The sequence below is a fragment of the Acomys minous genome (genome assembly GCF_964271855.1).
Source record: "Acomys minous genome assembly, chromosome: 6".
NCBI classification, from domain to species: Eukaryota; Metazoa; Chordata; class Mammalia; order Rodentia; family Muridae; genus Acomys; species Acomys minous.
The window spans coordinates 20,266,954-20,285,314 of NC_140487.1; the positions used below are offsets into that span (position 1 = coordinate 20,266,954).

At 42.1% G+C, this 18,361-nt stretch overlaps 1 protein-coding gene across 4 annotated transcripts in view; it reads right to left on the reverse strand.

Moving 5' to 3' along the window:
• Window positions 1-18,361, reverse strand: part of DYNC1I1 (dynein cytoplasmic 1 intermediate chain 1) — a 290,036-nt gene that overhangs the window by 177,864 nt on the left and 93,811 nt on the right. The window lies entirely within an intron of this gene.

Sequence of the window (18,361 nt, forward strand, 5' to 3'; positions counted from 1 at the left end):
AGATTGTTTCATATTGCAGCTTCCTATGAATAAAACAAGGAAGACCAAATTGGATTTCTATGAAGATGATTGTTGCTCAACAATGTTTAAGATGAAAACTTAAAGGCCAGTTGTTTATATGTTGAATACAACAACCAAGTCTCAACTTTATCCTGACCAAAAAGTATATTGTAACAACAAATAAACTGGAAAAATCAACCCTTCAACAAAATTAGGATCCTATTTGGAGCCACGGTAGAAAGTATCTGAAAGTAGTGTTTCTAACATCACCAGAATAGTTCGATTGAAGAAGTCATGTGTGGATGAGAGGAAAAATTATCAGCAAGAATTGAGCTCCTTCTTCCAGCAAATGGTCAAGACCTTTTCTACACCACATCTCAATAATTCTCATGAAGCATCCCAAGTAGCGGGTGCTATTGTCTCACTAACAGAGATAACAACCACAGCCTCAGAGAGATAAATGACTTGTGCAAGGTCAGATTTACAGGTGGCAAAACAGGAATGCAGACTGCCTCTGGATCCCATTCCTCCCTGATGTATATGTTACACCACATCAAGAAGGTCTTGGAAACCAATAGGAATATCTAATAACATGTTGTCATATAATTGAAAAGGGCTATCGATTAAGCATGTCTGTCAAAAAAATGTCTAACTGCTCTCTATGTCTATCTCAGAAAATGAGTATTTTTTAAAATAACTTGTTGTTTATTTTTAGACATTAGTTCTTACTGTAAGCTCCATCACTAAGAAATATGTCCCCCAGATTTTTTTTTAAAAAAAGGAAAATTGAAACATCACCTAATATCTAGGCTTGACCACCCATCATTTAACCCCAGCCTTTGGGGAGTTTGAGTGAGGAAGGTCACAAGTTGAAGACCAACCTCAGCAACTTAGTGAGACCTTGCCTCAAAATAAAAATAGAGCTAGAAATCTAGTTCAGTGGTAGAACATGTATCTAGTACGCATCTAGTAATGGGTTCAACACTCATTTCTGTAAAAAGAAATATATTATTAAGATAACAGCATGAAAAAAACTGTAAAGTTTTTTATCTTCATTATTATGATGAAGGAAAACAGCCCTTTGCTCTGTTTATCAGCAGAAAACAAAAATACTAAAACTCAGTGGACTGTGGTGAGCTCAGAGTTCAGTCCACTCTGCTCAAGAAAATGACCCTTGAGAATACATCACAAGAAAGTATCAATGCGTCAGTATGACCAGGGACCCTTGGTAAATGACAGACAAGTCTATGCAGAGCAAGGGCCAGTGCTAGAGTGAGCCTGTGGATCTTTAGTTGCTAAGCTGGGTGCATCAGATACCTTCTTCAGGGAAAGAATTGCAGGCTATGAATCTAGCTGGTGGGTCTACCACTCAAGTGTGGGACTGGATGAGCACTCAGATTTGTAATCCCTGGAGCTCTCCAGGGTACTGATGGATTTGATTGCGCTTTCTGGCCCAGTTGTGCTTCTAATGGCTCTCCAGTGTATCAGAACTGCAGCCTGTCTGTAAGCTTCAATTTTCTTACCAATGGAGAAGAATGGGACCTCATGGTGTGGCTGCAGTGCTAAAAACAACTAAGCAGTCCAAAGCACTTAACAAGGCCAGTGAATAGGAACTGGATAAACAGAGGACTTCATACTCAACCGAGGCCATGCCGTCTCTGTCCCCAGGGTTCTGTACAGGGAAGCCACCGTGGCTGACACACTGTATTTCCCCTCTGGCCAGTCCTCATCTCTGGCTCTGTCTTTGATCTCAGCTCTATACCTTTACTGCATCTTTATTTCATCTGGGTTTTAGAGTTTGCTCTGGGTGACTTCTTGGCTGGAACCAGATGGGACCATCCTGGCCACCCCTTCCTGGAGATGAGTAAGGATATTTCAGAAACTCACAATGCCATTTTTTTTAAAGAAATGCTTTTCCTCATAGCTTTGATGCATGTGTATAAAATAAGTCAAAGAATTTTGAGAGGAGAGTTTGGTCTCAGCCCTAAAGCTGTGCAGAGTGCAGGGGAAGGCAGGCTGGTTCTTTATTCTCTTCTGTCCCCACACTGGCCTCATGTAGCTCAGGCTGTACTTGACCTTGGTATGTGACTGAAGCTGGACATACAGTCTCCCACCTCTTCTTTCTGAGTATTGAAACTCCAGGCATGTGCCACCATGTCTTGCTTAGGTGAAGTCTTCTTATTGTCCATCACTTCACATTGCTCTTCGGTGTGGATTACAAAGAATGCTTGCTACCAAGCTACCAAGACATAGCTGTGGAGTAATGTAAGGTGGTGGTCTTGCCCCACTAGGGTAGCTTCAACCCACTGACAACTTCGCAGTCTCCTTGAGCTGAAAGAAGTTCTCAGGCCAATCTGGAAATTGCAAGGGTTGGAGGGCTGAAAACAATACCAAACTAGCTAGAAAAGCTTTCTGCTCTTTTATTCTCTCTGTCTGTCTGTCTGTCTGTCTCTTTGTGTCTCTGTTGTTGTCTGTCTCTGTGTCATTCTCTGTCTGCTTCTCTCTCTTTGAAGCAGAGCCTTGTGTATCCTAGATTGGCTTCAAACTATCTATGCATCTTGACATTGAATTTCTTGAACTTCTGCACCTCTGCCTCTTGATTGCTGGGATTACAGCATCCTTCATTATGCCCAGGTGTGGTAGTATGGTGTGTGTGTGTTTGTGTGTGTGTACTTATATGTGATTGTGCGTGTAGAGGCCAGAGGTCAGCCTCAGATGTGCTCACCAATTAGTCTGGGCTAGCTAGCTGCCTTTAGGCTGGCTGCCCTAGTCCCAAAAGACACCCTCTCTCTCTAAGTCCCCAGCATGGGGGTTACAGTGTACACCAGCCTTTCCAGCCCTTTACATGAGTTCTGAGGATCAAATCTAGAGCTCAATCTGAGCCTTAGAAAAAACAGTTCTAATCCTGTTTGCACGGAGGGAAAAAGTAGGAGGTTAAATTTTTCCAAGTAAATGAAGCTAAAGTGAAATAAGACGAGGGCGTCTTTTAATAAACCAAGAGGGTACAGCTGGTCGACCTGTAACAGCCTGAGTAAAGAACATGTTGAGCCACTGCTTAAGGAGGAAAACACTTGGACTCTTTCATTAGAAGAAGGAGACACATGGATTTAAAGTACATCATGTTCTTTCAGAAGACTGCTCCCCGTGTGTGGAGGCACAATATAAATATTACTTTAAAATGCTGTGTTCTTTAAAATGTTATGGTCCCACCATATATAACACGAATGTAAATAAGGTGACTGTCAAACACAGGTACAGCCTATTGCTTAGCACAGCAAGCTTATAATATGCACCTATTATTCCCAGTCCTTGTAATGAAAGAAACTAAGGACACTGCATAAATTCTTCAACATGTGTTTCCCTTCTCCAGCTGCCTTGAGCTGCAGAGCATCATGCTAACAAGAAGTGATGCTAACAAGAAGCTAAAACCAGTGTAGCAAATGGGGCATTTAAATATATATAAACACACTGGCATTCATAAGGAAAGGAGCTATTTGGAGGGAACTAAATGGATCCCTAGACAGACATATTTTAGTTTAATACCCTATGTTTTTTCTACAGGCTAACCATTTCAGCGCTACTCAGTGGTAGAAAAAATATTCTCTGTTGGTGAGCAAGAAGTCAGCAAATACTTATCTCCCCTTGGGTCCATGTGCTACGTACACCATTTGGGAAGGGAGGAGGAAAATGACATCCACTTTGAATGTCACTAAATTTCTCTGGTCACTTTAGTAGCACTTTTAAATACCAGTGTTGGCAGGAAACAGCTCAAGCATCAAGAGACAGCTTTGGTATTCTATACAAACCTTCTGGAAGTGTGCCTGCATCAGATGGTACCTTGGATTACTGATGCTGAGAGATCAGTCTGAGATCAATTTCACTTTGTGCTCTCATCAACATTCAGCATCAACATGGCGATCGCTCACCTCACTGACTGATAAGCGATCTATACAGCAGTGACTTCCAGAATAGAGTCAGAATAAAACAGATGGATGGTCCTACCTGGGACAGTAGTGGAACTACTTAGGAGGGTAGGACATGAGGGTCACCAATTAAAGGTTAGCCTGAGGTAGAGAGAGAGAGAGTTCAAGGTCAGCTTCAGCTCTTTAGTGAACCCATGTCTAAAAATAAAAGGTGAAATAGAGTGCTGGGAATGCAGTATTCTTCTAGAGTATTCACAAAGCCCTGGGATCAACACTAGAAGACAGATAAAATGAGAAGGTGGGAAGGAAGAGATGGAGAAAGAGGAAACAAGAGGTAAAAAGGAAAAGAAAGATAACAAAAGACAAAAAGGCAAGAAGAGAGAGGAAAGGAAAAAAAATAAAAAGGAAAGGTTAGTCTCTGCACCAGGACTATTTGGGGGTTTGGCCGAGGATAAAGCAGGTGGCGGCCCTCATCTAATCACACAAGGCTTCATGGGTCTAGCATGGTCCCCAGTCTCGAAGCCTCTGGCTGGAAGCAGTGAGCAACAGTGCTGAAGAAAACTGAAGCCCTTCAAGAGGTATTTTTGTTTAATTAAAGCAAATATCATGCTAAAAGGCACACTTGAGATTCCAAAAAGTATTATGATGAGAAATAGTTCAGTGGCAACTGCTTGAGGGAGCTGGGGGAACCTAAGGTATTCCTAAAAGAAAAACAAAATCACCCACTGTGCTTACAGCCCAACTGGAAAGTGATGTCTAGTGTATAGCCTGTTTTGGCTGAAGATTATGGCGTTACTTCAGTGTATATTAAACCTTCAACGGGCGCTAATCATTCTTTCGCTTGGTGAAGGTGGCCAGTGCATCCAGCACTGCATTCTGTTAGACATTCAGGGAGCACTGTCCCTGTAGACTGCAGCCTGAATTATACACCAGGCTCTAAAAACCACTGTGATCTTGGCGCAGCATTTGCAGGCAGTCAAAGTTGGTCTGAAGAGCTTCCAAAAGAACTCATGCCCAGCTCAACTGGGTACTGGTCAATTAGGGCAGAGCATCATTTATTCTGAAAGGGGTAGTTATCTGGACCTAAAATCAGCTGGAGGCCGAGCTGCTGCCATGTCAGCAGGCTGCCTTCCCCAAGCCACCAGCACCAAGTTTGGCACCAGTCATATGCATCTAGACTAATGTGGTAGCTTAGAAAAGAGGGTGCTGTCTATTTGTTTATCGTATTTAATTTCCTTTTCTTTCCCTCCACATCCAACAAACACACAAGTAGAAACACTTGAAATACAATTTTAATACTTTCTTTTTTGGATCAATTTAAATTTGAGAATATTTTATTAACTACACTCAATGCATTTGGAAGGAGCAATGCACATGAACGACTAGATAGTGCCCAATTCATTCTTGAAGTTATTTAGACTAAAGATCCCAGTGAGGCATGTGTGGAATTGCCAAAAAATCTTTTCATTCCATTTTTACTGAAATTCCTTTGAGAAGCAGAGGGTGGATGACAAAGATTAAGTGCCATAGAGCCTCCTTTACAAGCAAGCTAAGATCTAAGATGCCAAGAAAAGCCTGAGTCAATGAAGGGATCAAACACTCATATTTTCCTATTCTGATATTTTTCAAAATGAGCTTGAACAGTGAATGGATGGCTTCCACGGAGCAGCCATTTTCCATGTAGATTTCCAATCCCAGATCTCCTTAGAGATGACATTGGTTTGCCCCCACTTTAACTCTACACATATGACCTCAAGGACAGCTTCTCCAGCAAGTCTCAGGTTGTCCTTCCTGGGCTTTCTAAAGTAATGTGTGCATTATAACCAGACCATGATGATGGTAATTATTATATTAATAAGGCTACTGTTCCCTGGAGATGTGGCTTTGTGGCTTCTAAAAAAGCCTTCGATCCTAGCCAAGGAGCAGGCAGAATTCTTGTATGAGTTGTTTTGCAATGGTTTGTGGCAAAGAACAGCAGAATGTCAAAAGGAAACAAGAATTAAAGGGAAAGGGAAATTTGAAGAAAAATAGGATTCCTTTCCAGAGCTGAGTTCAGGCTATGCTGTTGAAAATGAAGACGGGGCCTCCCAATCTTCCTCCTAGCCTCTGGCACCCTCTAAAGAAAATTCCCCAAGTTCATGGTTATACAGGGCAGCAGAAACACTTATGCGAACTTTCCATATCATCAGGGCAAAATCATGAGCTGCACTGAACAAACACTTCCTTATGTGCACAATACACATGACTTCTACCACATTAAAAGAGTAAATTGTTTCTCTTGACTTAGCTGTGGGCTACTCTGCAGTCAAGGGCTTTGGGAAATCAAGTGAAACAGATACAAGAGGGCACATAAAGGCTAGATCAGAGAGTAGAGACAGAAATATCTGGGCAGAGAGTCACACAAAGGTGTCAAGCATTCAACAGCTACACTAATTCCAGAGAAAGTCCCTGGTGATGTGATTTGTTGCCCCCTGCTCTGAACACCGAACACTGAGAAAGAACACTGGAAGATGGCAGCCTTCTGGTTCTCTGGTGTTCAGTAGGTCTGTTGTGTCATCCCAAAGTACGCCTGAGGATTGTCCTGTTTTTCCCCCAGCCATCCTCCCATCTCTCCACTGTCCATACTTAAACATAGTCTTACATTAGGGAATCAAAAAATCCGAAACAAGCTGGCACCCATCAGACCTGACCTTCTGGAAAGGGCTGAACCTGGGATTCAAGATCAAGAGCAGGGAGTTTGCACAAAGGTAGCCATCTGGCCCTGACTTCTACTAGTGAATGTAATTAATATCTGGATGTTAATTTTGGTTTGATTACCTTTTTGTTTTAAAGCTTCTCAAGGGATTCTAATGGACAAACAAGTTGTAATTTATCATTAAGAAAAAGATTGTTCCAACCTGGGCCCACAGGGGCTCACAGAGACGGAACTGCCAACCAGGGAGCCCCCGTGGGACTGACCTAGGCCCCTTGCTCATATGTCCTGTTTGCAAAGTTTGGTATCCTTGTGGGACTCCTACCAGTGGGAGCAGGGGCTGTTGCCTGCCTTTGGGATGCCCCTCATACGACCCCCATGGGGTTGCCTTGTCTGGCTTCAGTACAAGAGGAGTTGCCTAGTCTTACTGCAACTTGATAAGCCGCGGCTGGTTGATATCCATCAAGGCCAGCCAGCCCTTCTCTGAAGAAAAATGGAGGAGTGGATGTGGATGGAGGAGAGGAGAGATGGAGAGAGGGCCTGGGAAGAGAGGATGGAGGGGACGCAAGATACATAAAAAGGAGGAGGAGGAGGAGGAGGAAGAGGCTGTTTATGCTCAAGGCCTTTGGTTCCATATGAAGCGCAGTCCCTTTCTTCTTTCTTTTGCCTTTGGTATTTTGAATGTCTAGGTGAGTCCCTTCAAGTGTATCATGAGCATTAACTGAGCCATGTGTAATTTTTAAGAGACACTGTCTCAGATGGTAGGGTATGTGGTGAGTAAAAACAAAGTCCCGGGCTCAAGAGTTCACACTTGGTAGGGTTTAACAGCATGGTTTAAAGATTCTTGGGGAATCCCAAGCTAAAGACCTGAATTTTATTGAAAATTGAGGAGAAAACAAAGCAAAGAAGCAACTAATGCCACCACAACAAGCAAGACAGATCACATTCTGGGAATAGCATTCTGTGGTCAGTTCTTTTTGTTTCTGTGTATCTTTTAATGTCTCTATGTTATGTTTTAAAGAAAGTTTGATGCTGTTTTTATTTCTTTATTTTTAGAGGCATTCGCCTTCCCCATAAAGACACTGGATGGGGCACAGCAAAGCTCGATGTGCAGAGCATTGAACTGAAAGAATTTCTTCAAAGCCCAAGTCTTTCTTTTCCTACTTTCAACTTAAAAGCGAACATTTCATAAGGAAGACACACTGACAGTCTAGAACTGAATGAGCACCCTTCAACTCACATGCAGGGTGAACAAAGTCGTGATTCTTTCCTGCAAATGGGGGAATATGATGAACTTTTCTCTCAGATGAAAAATATATTTTTAAAAAACTAACAACTCACAGTCATAGGGGAGGGGAGTAAAGGGAAAATGGGAGAGAGGGAGGAATGGGAGGACACATGGGTGGGATAACAATTGAGATATAATATGAATAAGTTAATAAAATATATTCAAAACAAAACAAAACAAAAAACCCTAACAACAACCAAATAGAATTTAGGTCCTTCCACTATTGATTTTTGCCATCAACCTGCAGTTTTTGCAGCTTCCTTCGTTCCCAGATGCATGAGCTGAGATACAGCCACCAAGGTCTGAAGCTCTTGTCCTTTACTCAACTACCCCACGATGTTTCGTTTACAGAGCATATGGGGCACATATGGGAAAGAAGAAAGTGGGCACAGGAAGATCTCAGAAGTTTGTTATGGAAGCACGGACGGGATCTGAGCCTTGCTCTACCAGAGTTCTCACAGTGAGTCCTGGGACAGGGATGGAAATTGTGCAGTGAGACAATGAGTTGGAGACTCCGTGGGACTTCCCAAGAGAATGCGAAACCCAGAGCCACCCAGCGGGTGGTCAAGTTTGATATTCAAATCATTACCAGTCTGCACGTGGAGCTTTCACTAGGGCACGTTTACCACATGATGGACAGCTTGCATATATTTGCAGAGGGCTGTGCTTGGCCATCAAACCTGTGTGAAGAGGGTGATTCTTGGCAGCCTCCACCTGATGCTTGCTGAAGGCAATGTCCAATCAAAGTGCAGAGCTCAGCAAATAAACGAGTTGCTTTGACAGGAAATTCCAACAGCAATTTTAATTCTGATCAGGCTTCAGGAAATGGAAAGAATAAAAACACATCAATTATAGTGACAGGAAGTTTTAAATCACCCGGTGAGCAGCTGCTGCCAAAGGATGTGTCTGCCAGCTTTGTTAAGGAGCCTGGTATTTTGGTGTGACCAAAGTTTTACACCAAAAACGTTACAGGCTGACATCACTCCATAATTGCACGTTATCTCTCTACAGGGGTAAAGAAAATGACACACTACTGAAAGCGTATCATTACTATATATATACTATATATATAAATCATCAACTCAACTATAAAGGTTTGGAATGAAAAAAAAAAAGCAGCTCAAGCCCAAACAGTCCTTTGCACAGAGGGTAGATATGTGTAGATCTGTTAGATGATCAAAGCACAGCCATTCGTGGTGGATGTGGAAGAAATCTTGTTTAGTCAACACCCTAGCATGACGTCTCATTCCACTTCATGGGAAAGTCTGGAGTCCTCCTTCCTGCTCTAGGCCTCCTGTTATAGAGGCTTTCTTTCTTTGTGGTGAATGTCTTCATACTTTTAATCTGGGTCCATTGGAAAAGATATCTAAAAGAAACCCTGTTGACAGAAAGGAAGTCATCCCAGAGTGGGACCTACATTTTTTTTTGGAGGGGGGCAATTGGGGAAGAGGCCCCTTGTGCATGGTATGTGGTACAGGCCTTCCCTCTGCAAGAATTTTGAGTTGGTGTCACATTAGACAAATGATAACATAAATCCCCTTGCCTAGGATTTATAAAGTGCCTTTCTAGAAAGTTCAAAGGGACTCAGAACTTTCTCTGTTTGTTACTTTCTCTGTTTCCTGCTCAGGAACCTGGGGATACATGTTAATGACCTCGTGCTCATAAACGGCCTGCGCCAGAGGTTATAACTCAAATTCTCCTTTTCCTCACCCAATTAAGGCCTTCCCATTTTCCTAAATTTTCACAGGCCCTGGCATATTACTTTTTAACCAATAAACTCCAAGTTTATCAACTTTTGTGAGTAACCTAGAGACAAATTTTCTGCTGGTTTCAGAAGTTATAGACAAAAGATATTAATTTTCAGCCAATCTGTGTGACAAGGCTGTAAGTAAATATAGCAGTGTTTACTAATACTTGACATATGTCAGATTTTAGAAATTTAAAAATAAACCCTTTGTTGGACATGGTGTAAATTTGATCTGGTAACTTCAGTGAAGAGGATTAATAGGACCCAAACAGAATGGCCGAGAACTATGCTGGATTGGCATCCTAGGCTCCTGGGGATATGGATGATGCGTTAACCCCACCAGGATGATGAAGAAAGCAATTGGCTTTTAGACTTCACCTTGCCTTTCCTGAATTTGCAGTGAGCACGTTTCAATAGAAAGTATATGAGACTCCCCGAGACACACTGAGCCGAGTGAAACTGTCTCTCAGTGGTGGCTAGTTTTTGCATAGCCTTGGGCCACCTTATTAGTTTATCTTTGTCAGCTATTTTATCTGACAAGAAGAATCAGCCTTGACTCATAAGGCTTCCAGGAGTATTGAATGAAACTCTGAAGTCGAAGGACCCTCTGTGAAACTATGTGTTTATAGCAAACACATAATAAGTAATTATGCTTTTTCTATCAATCATTCTCGTCAGTTTGCCCTTTGCCTCCTGGAAGCACAGTGGCGTTTGGACTCTCTTGACTCTGACACATCTCCCCGATTAGACTCCTTTCCTTTTACATGAGCTCACATAGCCTTGGAGTTAGAGGATTCCAGCTACTTCACTGAACAAGCCCAAGAGGACGGTTGCCATCAGGGATTTTCTGTTCCCATCAGAAGCCTCCCTCTTAATGAACTGTGTCTGGAACTGCCCAAGAAAGCAGCCGTCATCAGTTAACAAGCCGCTGCCAACTCAGTTTTCTCTACAGCAAGCCAGTTTCTCCTGTAACTAGCCAAGGCACCAACATTGTGTGCAGGGGAGGCTGAGGGTCAGAGGGCGCCCTCTGCTGGCTTTTCTCTCAAATAACTTCTCTAGGAGGAAAATGGAGGAGAACACAGTTTCTCTAGTGCCCTCTCAATCTGATCCTGAACATCACACATCCTTCAGGCAACAATTCCCCATTTCAAATGACTTAACGAAGACAAGTCTCCCACAGGTGTACCCAGACACTTGGGTTTTTACCTGATTCCAGATGTAGTCAAAGTGCCAAACAAGAATAGACATCTCAGAATTGGAGCAGAGGACAAAACTTGGGCCTTCATTAGAAATTCTATATTGCTTGGGAAATGGTTACTCACCGAGGATCCGAATAAATGTTCACTTCATAGCAAAATGTCTATTCTAACCTTTGTCAGGGCAGCCCCACCCCTCTGAGCAACCTATCCAGCTCACTGCTGTTTGATTTAATATTCTCGTTTCCTGTTCCTTGCACTTGGCTTTGTTTGACATCTGTCTACATTAACTATATTTTCCATTTACATTAGTAGCTCTGACAGCTCAAAGAAACAGATCCTTTGAGTCAGGCTGCACTATTCCCCCATATTTCCTCCTTCTCTGGCTTTGGCCCCATCAGCAGTCTTTGATACCCGATTCTGTACACTTGGTAGTTGACATTCATGGTGTGCCAAGCAATACTGTGGACCCCGGGTTAAAAACAGGGAGCAAGGCTCATGGCACATCTTCTCAGCCAAGCAATTTATGGAGCTATAAAGCCCAGGCAACATTTCTTATTGCATTGGACTCTAAGGCAGTTACTGGGAATGAGGTTTCATATTTGTCATATTTAGACTCTTAAACAAAAGCTCTAGCCATTTGCAAACCAAACTCGATGATACTCAAATGGTCTGTTTCATAAAGGATTCTTGATATTTTAGCTGCAAACACATCATGGATTTCCGTGCCTTTCCCTTCTCTGATGATAAAGAAAGGGGCCAAAATATATGAACATGACTGTTGTGGGTCCAAGTCTTCTGAATTTAATTGTTTAATTATTTAGAGAGAAAAGAGAAAGAGTGTGTGTGCGTGCACAGAGAGCACATGGAGGTCAGAGGATGACTTGCAGGAGTCAGTTCTCTGCTACCACGTGGGTCCCAGAGATATAACTGAAGTCATCGGCTGGCTTGGGTAGAAGCCACCTTGACATGCTAAGACACCTTGCAGGCTGATGGGTCATAAGTTCTATTTCAAATATTTTAATTAAAGCCCTACCTTAATTTAGTATCTCTGATTATCTAGAATAATTCCCTAATATCAGTTTGCCCCCTCGATTACAGACTTTAGGAGATATATACATATATATTCACTCTTTGAAAATTAGCTGGCTTGAGAGTGCCTCAAAAATTATATATGTTTAGGAGTTAAAATCAGGAGCTTATCCTTACTCCACCCCCTTCAAAGGCCACTGTTTGAACACACACACACACACACACACACATACACACACACACACACACACACACACACACACACACACACACACACACACGGGACCATCAAGAAATGAAGAAAACATGAACCCAATTTAAGAAAGGTTATGAGGAGAAAACTTGTGAGACAATTGCAGTTTTATAGCACATTTTAATGAAAATATAGTATTTTTCCCATTGGTCACAGAACCTGAAGGATGATGTCAAAAGCAAATGATTAAATTTTGCCTTGATGCAGCCAGGACAGTGTTTTGGGGGCATGTTCCCTTTCCTCATCTATGAGATAGAATTTGTACTGCTAGGAGGAAATTCTTGCAATAAAAATGGTTTTCAAAACAAAATTCACTTGCCCCCATGACTCAGCTGTCCTACTTACAGGGGAATGATGAACACAGCAGAAACGTCAAATGTCTAAAAGGTACAACCAGGTGAAAGGATGAGAAAGCTGAATATATGACCAGTTAGAATACAGGGCACATCCCGAGTCACAACAGCTCAGGTTCTGAAGATAGGATGCAGGCAAAGCAAGACACTCCTACCCCACTCTGCATCTTTCCCATGTCCCAGTCCTGCAATTCAGTGCATCACCCTCAGAGATGAACTGTCCAAGAATAGGGAAATATCCCCCACACACACCCACACACACACCCACACCCGCCACCAACTCCATTCTGGCCCCATCGCTTGCTGATTCTGCCACATTACAAATGAATGCCCACTCTTGTAACATGTGCTCACCAAGTCAAATGCATTCAGAAAGCGCAGCGCTCTCCCTCTCCCTCCTCTGCCCCCCTCCCCTTTAGACTGTCTTTCTTTACTACTCATTTCAGGCTAATAGACTCAATGCCAAACAGTGACATAAGCTTTTGTAGATAGCACTGCTACTTCCTTTGCAAGGCCCCAGTCAGCACAAGTCTGCTGGGATGACATAAGCGAATGCTATAGGTTGCATGTGCTAAATAACAAAAGTATTCCTTCCTCACAGGTTCTGGGAGCTCTAGCCTCAGGCCTCTCCCTGTGGTTAGCAGAGAGCTGCCTTCTCTGTGCTTTCACATTGCATATAGTGGGGTCTACATTTCCTTCTCTCTGTATGTTCATGCGTGCATATGTTCCCATGTGAGTGTTTGTGTGTAAATACACACTCGTGCTATGGCGGTCAGAGAGCCACCATGGGTGGCATTGCTCAGTCACTATACACCATTTTTTTTTTTTTTGAGACAAGGTCTCTCACTGGGATCTGAGGGTCACCAACTAAACAAGACTGGCTAGTGAGTGAGCTCTAGGAATTCCCTTGCCTCTACTTCCCCAGAGCTAGGATTTTAACATATGCCAGCATGCTCAACTTTTTATGTGGATGTTGAAGAGGTCAAAGCCAGGTCCCCGTGCTTTCATGGCAAGCACTTTACCATCCACGCCATCTGCCCGGCTGCCACATTTCTGTTTCTTATAAGGAAACTAGTCATAATGGATTAAAGATTATGGAAACAACCCCATTTTAACCTAATTACCCTTTTCAAGAGCATTTAAAAACTACAGTGACTTCGGAGGGGCCAGGGTTTAGAGGTTCACCATATGGACGAGGCAGGCAAAGTCCAGGTTTTCTAGTTTAATTTGCAGGTGTCTCATAGATTTGTTTAGGTGAGATTTTAACAAAGCAATGGTTATCGACCCAGTGTGGCTTCCCAGAGTGCTTGGCAGAAGGGTACCTCTAATGGTGGAGACCCTGCGACCTGTTCAGATCTTACTAAAACTTCAGATCGTTGCCACACACTCTGAGTTTGAGAAACTCTGAAACTACGTGGCGAATTCAGCGCACCCGAAGGTATTTCAAATGAAGATCCTGGCTCACTCTTTGACCAGCAAAGAAATCTTTGAAAATGTGAACAATCACCTCTTATGTTTTGCATTTTTTTGAAACTTTGAATTTTATTACTAGTCTTATGATAGCAAAGCAAATCAGCATTTCACCTGATTAAGGGTAAAATTCATCTCTGGCAATTATTTTGTGTTAAAATTATTATGTGTTACATATATATATATAGCGTCCAATTAACTCTGTGGATCATGCTCAGTCTCTTGTTTTATTTCAATGTATTCAGGTCAAACCCCAGGCAACTCCCTCTGACTCTTTCTTTCAAGCATTTTTCATTCTTTGAAAGGAGATCTCCATGCTGAGCTGAGAGCTGGTCAAAATTCCTGCTTCACGTTGCCTCAGAATTACCGAAATTACTGACTTAAGTGGAGGTCCCTCTTACTTTTTTCTTTCTTATGTTCTAGAATTACAAATACGTTCAATTGAGAAGACAGATGCATTTTTGGCAATTTTGTGCCCAGAAATAGAAAAATTACATCGATCAGCTACTAAGTCATGTTTCTTCTTCTTTTTTTTAAAAGTCGTGTTTTGATTATTGTAGTTTTAGTCCCAAATATTTCAGCAGCAAATAATGAGACACAAGGAACTCAGAGGTGGCCTGCCAAAATGAATTTTATTCTTTTTACAGAAAACCGGATTTTTGGCAGTGTTTGGTTTAAGAAAAAAAAAAACCCTATATATTCCTGAAATACATAAACATTTACACAATCACACGAACATTTTTTTCCTGTGACTCTCTCAAGGACAGCAGTGCACAGCTCTGTTTGGATCATTTAATTAGACCAGGGATTTGCACTTTTTCTGAGCTGAGAATATAAAGTCCTTTATTTTAATTCCATTTTTCATTTAAAAATATTTAACAATGCAAATGATAGATGCTATGCTTGAGTAACCTTAGAATAATGATATTTTTGAAAGCCTTCAACCTCAGTATAGACGAGATGTCCTACATCCTGGCCAGTGTGGCAGAAAGAAAAATATAGGGCTAGCCCAGTAAACAGTCTCAGACCAGGCTGCCCCTCACCATCAGATGCCTCTCAGACCAGCATCCCCATCACCATCAGATGCCTCTCAGACCAGCATCCCCATCACCATCAGATGCCTCTCTCAGACCAGGAACCCCATCTACAACAGATGCCTCTCAGATCAGCATCCCCATCACCATAAGAGATGCCTCTTAGACCAGGATCCTCATCACCATGGGATACCTCTCAGACCAGGATCCCCATCACCATCAGATGCCTCTCAGACCAGCATCCCCATCACCATAAGAGATGCCTCTTAGACCAGGATCCTCATCACCATGGGATGCCTCTCAGACCAGGATCCTCATCACCATCGGATGCCTCTCTCAGACCAGGATCCTCATCACCATGGGATACCTCTCAGACCAGGATCCCCATCACCATCAGATGCCTCTCTCAGACCAGGAACTCCATCTACAACAGATGCCTCTTAGACCAGGATCCGCATCACCATGGGATGCCTCTCTCAGACCAGGATCCTCATCACCATCAGATGACTCTCAGGGGGAGATTTTCTTCCAAGGTGGCCACTTTTTCATGTGAGTGGGTCATATGTGGGCAACTTTGAGAACTTAGAGCTATGGTTTTTTTTTCCTGAGAATAATGCATCCAGACCTTCATACCACTCTAAATACAGTATTGGGTGGGGCTTACAAGCCTCTACAATTCTTTCTTCCAGCGGACATACCTTGGACCCAGGCTTGGAACCAATTCAGATATAAATCGAAAAATGAAAAGTGATATTAATACTTTTTTTTGAAGGTTTGTGTATTTTTTTTACATTTAATTTTTAACATTTGAAACTGATATGTTACAATTTCAAATTAAGCCATTACTGTATTACGGAAATCATTAACGCTCACCCTTGCAAGACATGACAGGAGATGGGAGCTACAGATGCAAGAGCAAAAACAGCTTGGGACAGCTTAAATGAGAGAGACAAGAAAGGTAAGTAGCCTTCCGGGGGCACTCATTGGTAGGGACCGTTAAGATAGGGAGAATTTAGAAGGTGTATTTGGCAAGAGGAGGTGAGCGGGAGGAAGGAAAGCCATCCTAGGAGGCAGGATGCCTTTGACGCAATGCAGGAGAATGGATGGAGGTCAAAAGGCCTTCCTGGGCCCACTGCTCCTCACTCCTTGGCTGTGTGTGCATCACCTGGAGAGTTAAAGACGCTACTCAAGACCAACCAAACCAAAGTCCCTCGGGTGAAGGTAAGACATTTGCATGTCTTCAAGCTCGCCTCAGTGTGTGCAGTGTACAGCACTAGACTGGAGCATACTGAGGCGAGAGCAGAGAATTAAACTACTGCCTGGGGAGTTTTCAGCAGGAGGCTCCTGTGCCCACAGAATTTGGTGCCTATCCTGGGGAGGGATTTTTTTTTTTGGTCTTGTTTTGTTTGTTTCTTATCTTGTATTCTTCTCTTATACATTACATCCCGTAGCTCCCCTCCCTCCATCCTCCCAGTCCATCCTCCCAGTCCATTTTCCCAGTCCATCCTCCCAGTCCATCCTCCCAGTCCATCCTCCCAGTCCCTACTTCCACTTTCTCTCTCCCCCAGATTGACTCTGTTTCCCTTAGGAAGGAAGGAAGGAAGAGAAAGAAAGAAAGAAAGAAAGAAAGAAAGAAAGAGAAAAAGGAGGAGGGAGGAAGGAAAGGAAAGAAAGAAAGAAAGAAGAATTAAGAGTGAGCAGGCCATAAGTCAAAGTTACAAGGGAAATCTGAGAGTATTTTTTAATTAAATATAACCAAAATATTTGCAAATATATCAAAATAGTGCAATACAGCTAAAACATTGCTTAGACCCCAGAAAGGTCTGCTATCAATAATCTTAACTTCTAATTTTAAAAGCTACAACTGCTTCTGAAGAAGTTCTTTGATCATTACTTATCTCTACAACATTCCTTTACCCAACATTTGAGTTGGGTCAGCTCGATACTTTTGTTGCTTGTTTTTAATATTTGTTTCAGTTGATATAAATTATAAGTTTTACTTAAGGCAAAAAAAAAAAAAAAAAAAAAAAAGAGTGAGCAGGCATCCCTGGGATATCCACAAAATATGGCCTAACAAGATACAATAAGATTGGACACAAATCCTCATACCATGGTTAGATGAGGCAACCCAGCAGGAGGAAAGAGTGCTTGGGGAAGATTTTAAGCAAGAAGGCCAAGATCACAACTGTCTTTTTCAACCACTCCTTCTTGAAGGCTCCCCTATCATCTATATATAAATGGAACACATAAAGATGGAGTGTTTAGAAATGAGGTTTTGACTGTCCCTCCCATGCCTAGTTCCCATGGAATCTGAATATCATGGCTCATAAAGGGAACATGTCCAGCTGTTCTTTGTTCTTACAGCTGCTCCTTTCATCTGCCTGTCTAATGATACCAAGCTGTGGGGCTTGCTTTTGTTTTAGTTTTTGTTCTACCTGTTTTTGCCCCTACCTCATGTCCTTGTCAAAGGTATGTACACCAAGATAGCACTGATCAGTTCACTAATGTCAAAGCACTTTGATGGAGCACTGCTGTCATCTAAAGGAGATTGGCTGCCTGATGCAAGGCGGAGTACCACCATGGAGAGGAGACTTCAAGTCAGGAAGGACTGACTGACTGCAAAGTCTGGACTGGCTATTTGCCAGCCCGCCAAGTCTTCCGACATGTACAAATCGTGTCTGCCCAGCACAGGAACACTGGAGAGGCAGTGAGTGGACAGTGTGGTCCCTGGGCAGGTAACAGCTCTATGAGCTATGACTGAAAGGTAAGAATTATAATGTGACTTTGATATCTTGTTTCCTTTTGAGAGATTATTTTCATGTCCCAAATTAAGGCTAAAAAAATGAAGTGCTGGAATTAAAACAAATTTTTTCAGGACAATGTTAAGTCAACTATACTTTTATTATCTAACTGAGCTGAGAATTTTTTTTAACCTTCCCTGAGCTGGTAAGATGCAGAATTTTAATGTTATTATTAAAGTATACAATAGTATTTTCTTCTTGTCAGTGAGATGTTTTTTGGAAGAGATGATATCACCTAAAATTATTTCAGTTTTGAGTAGTGAAGAATACTTAGTGAAAGGATATTTGATATAAGAAAACTTTTATGGAAATTTCTAGATATATCATGATAATATGTTTAAATGGTAAGTTTTATATTAAAATTTTATTAACACTTGTTGTGTGCTTACTAGAGATGATATTTAAAAACTGCCTTTCTTGAAAACATTTTTATTGTTTTAAAAACTAAAAGCTGGGGGTGGGGTTGGGTGGATTGGAGAGATGACTAAGCAGCTAAGAGCATTTGTTACTCTCTTCCAGAGGACCCGGGTCCAAATCCCGGTCTGTAACTCTTGTTACAAAGGATCCAACAC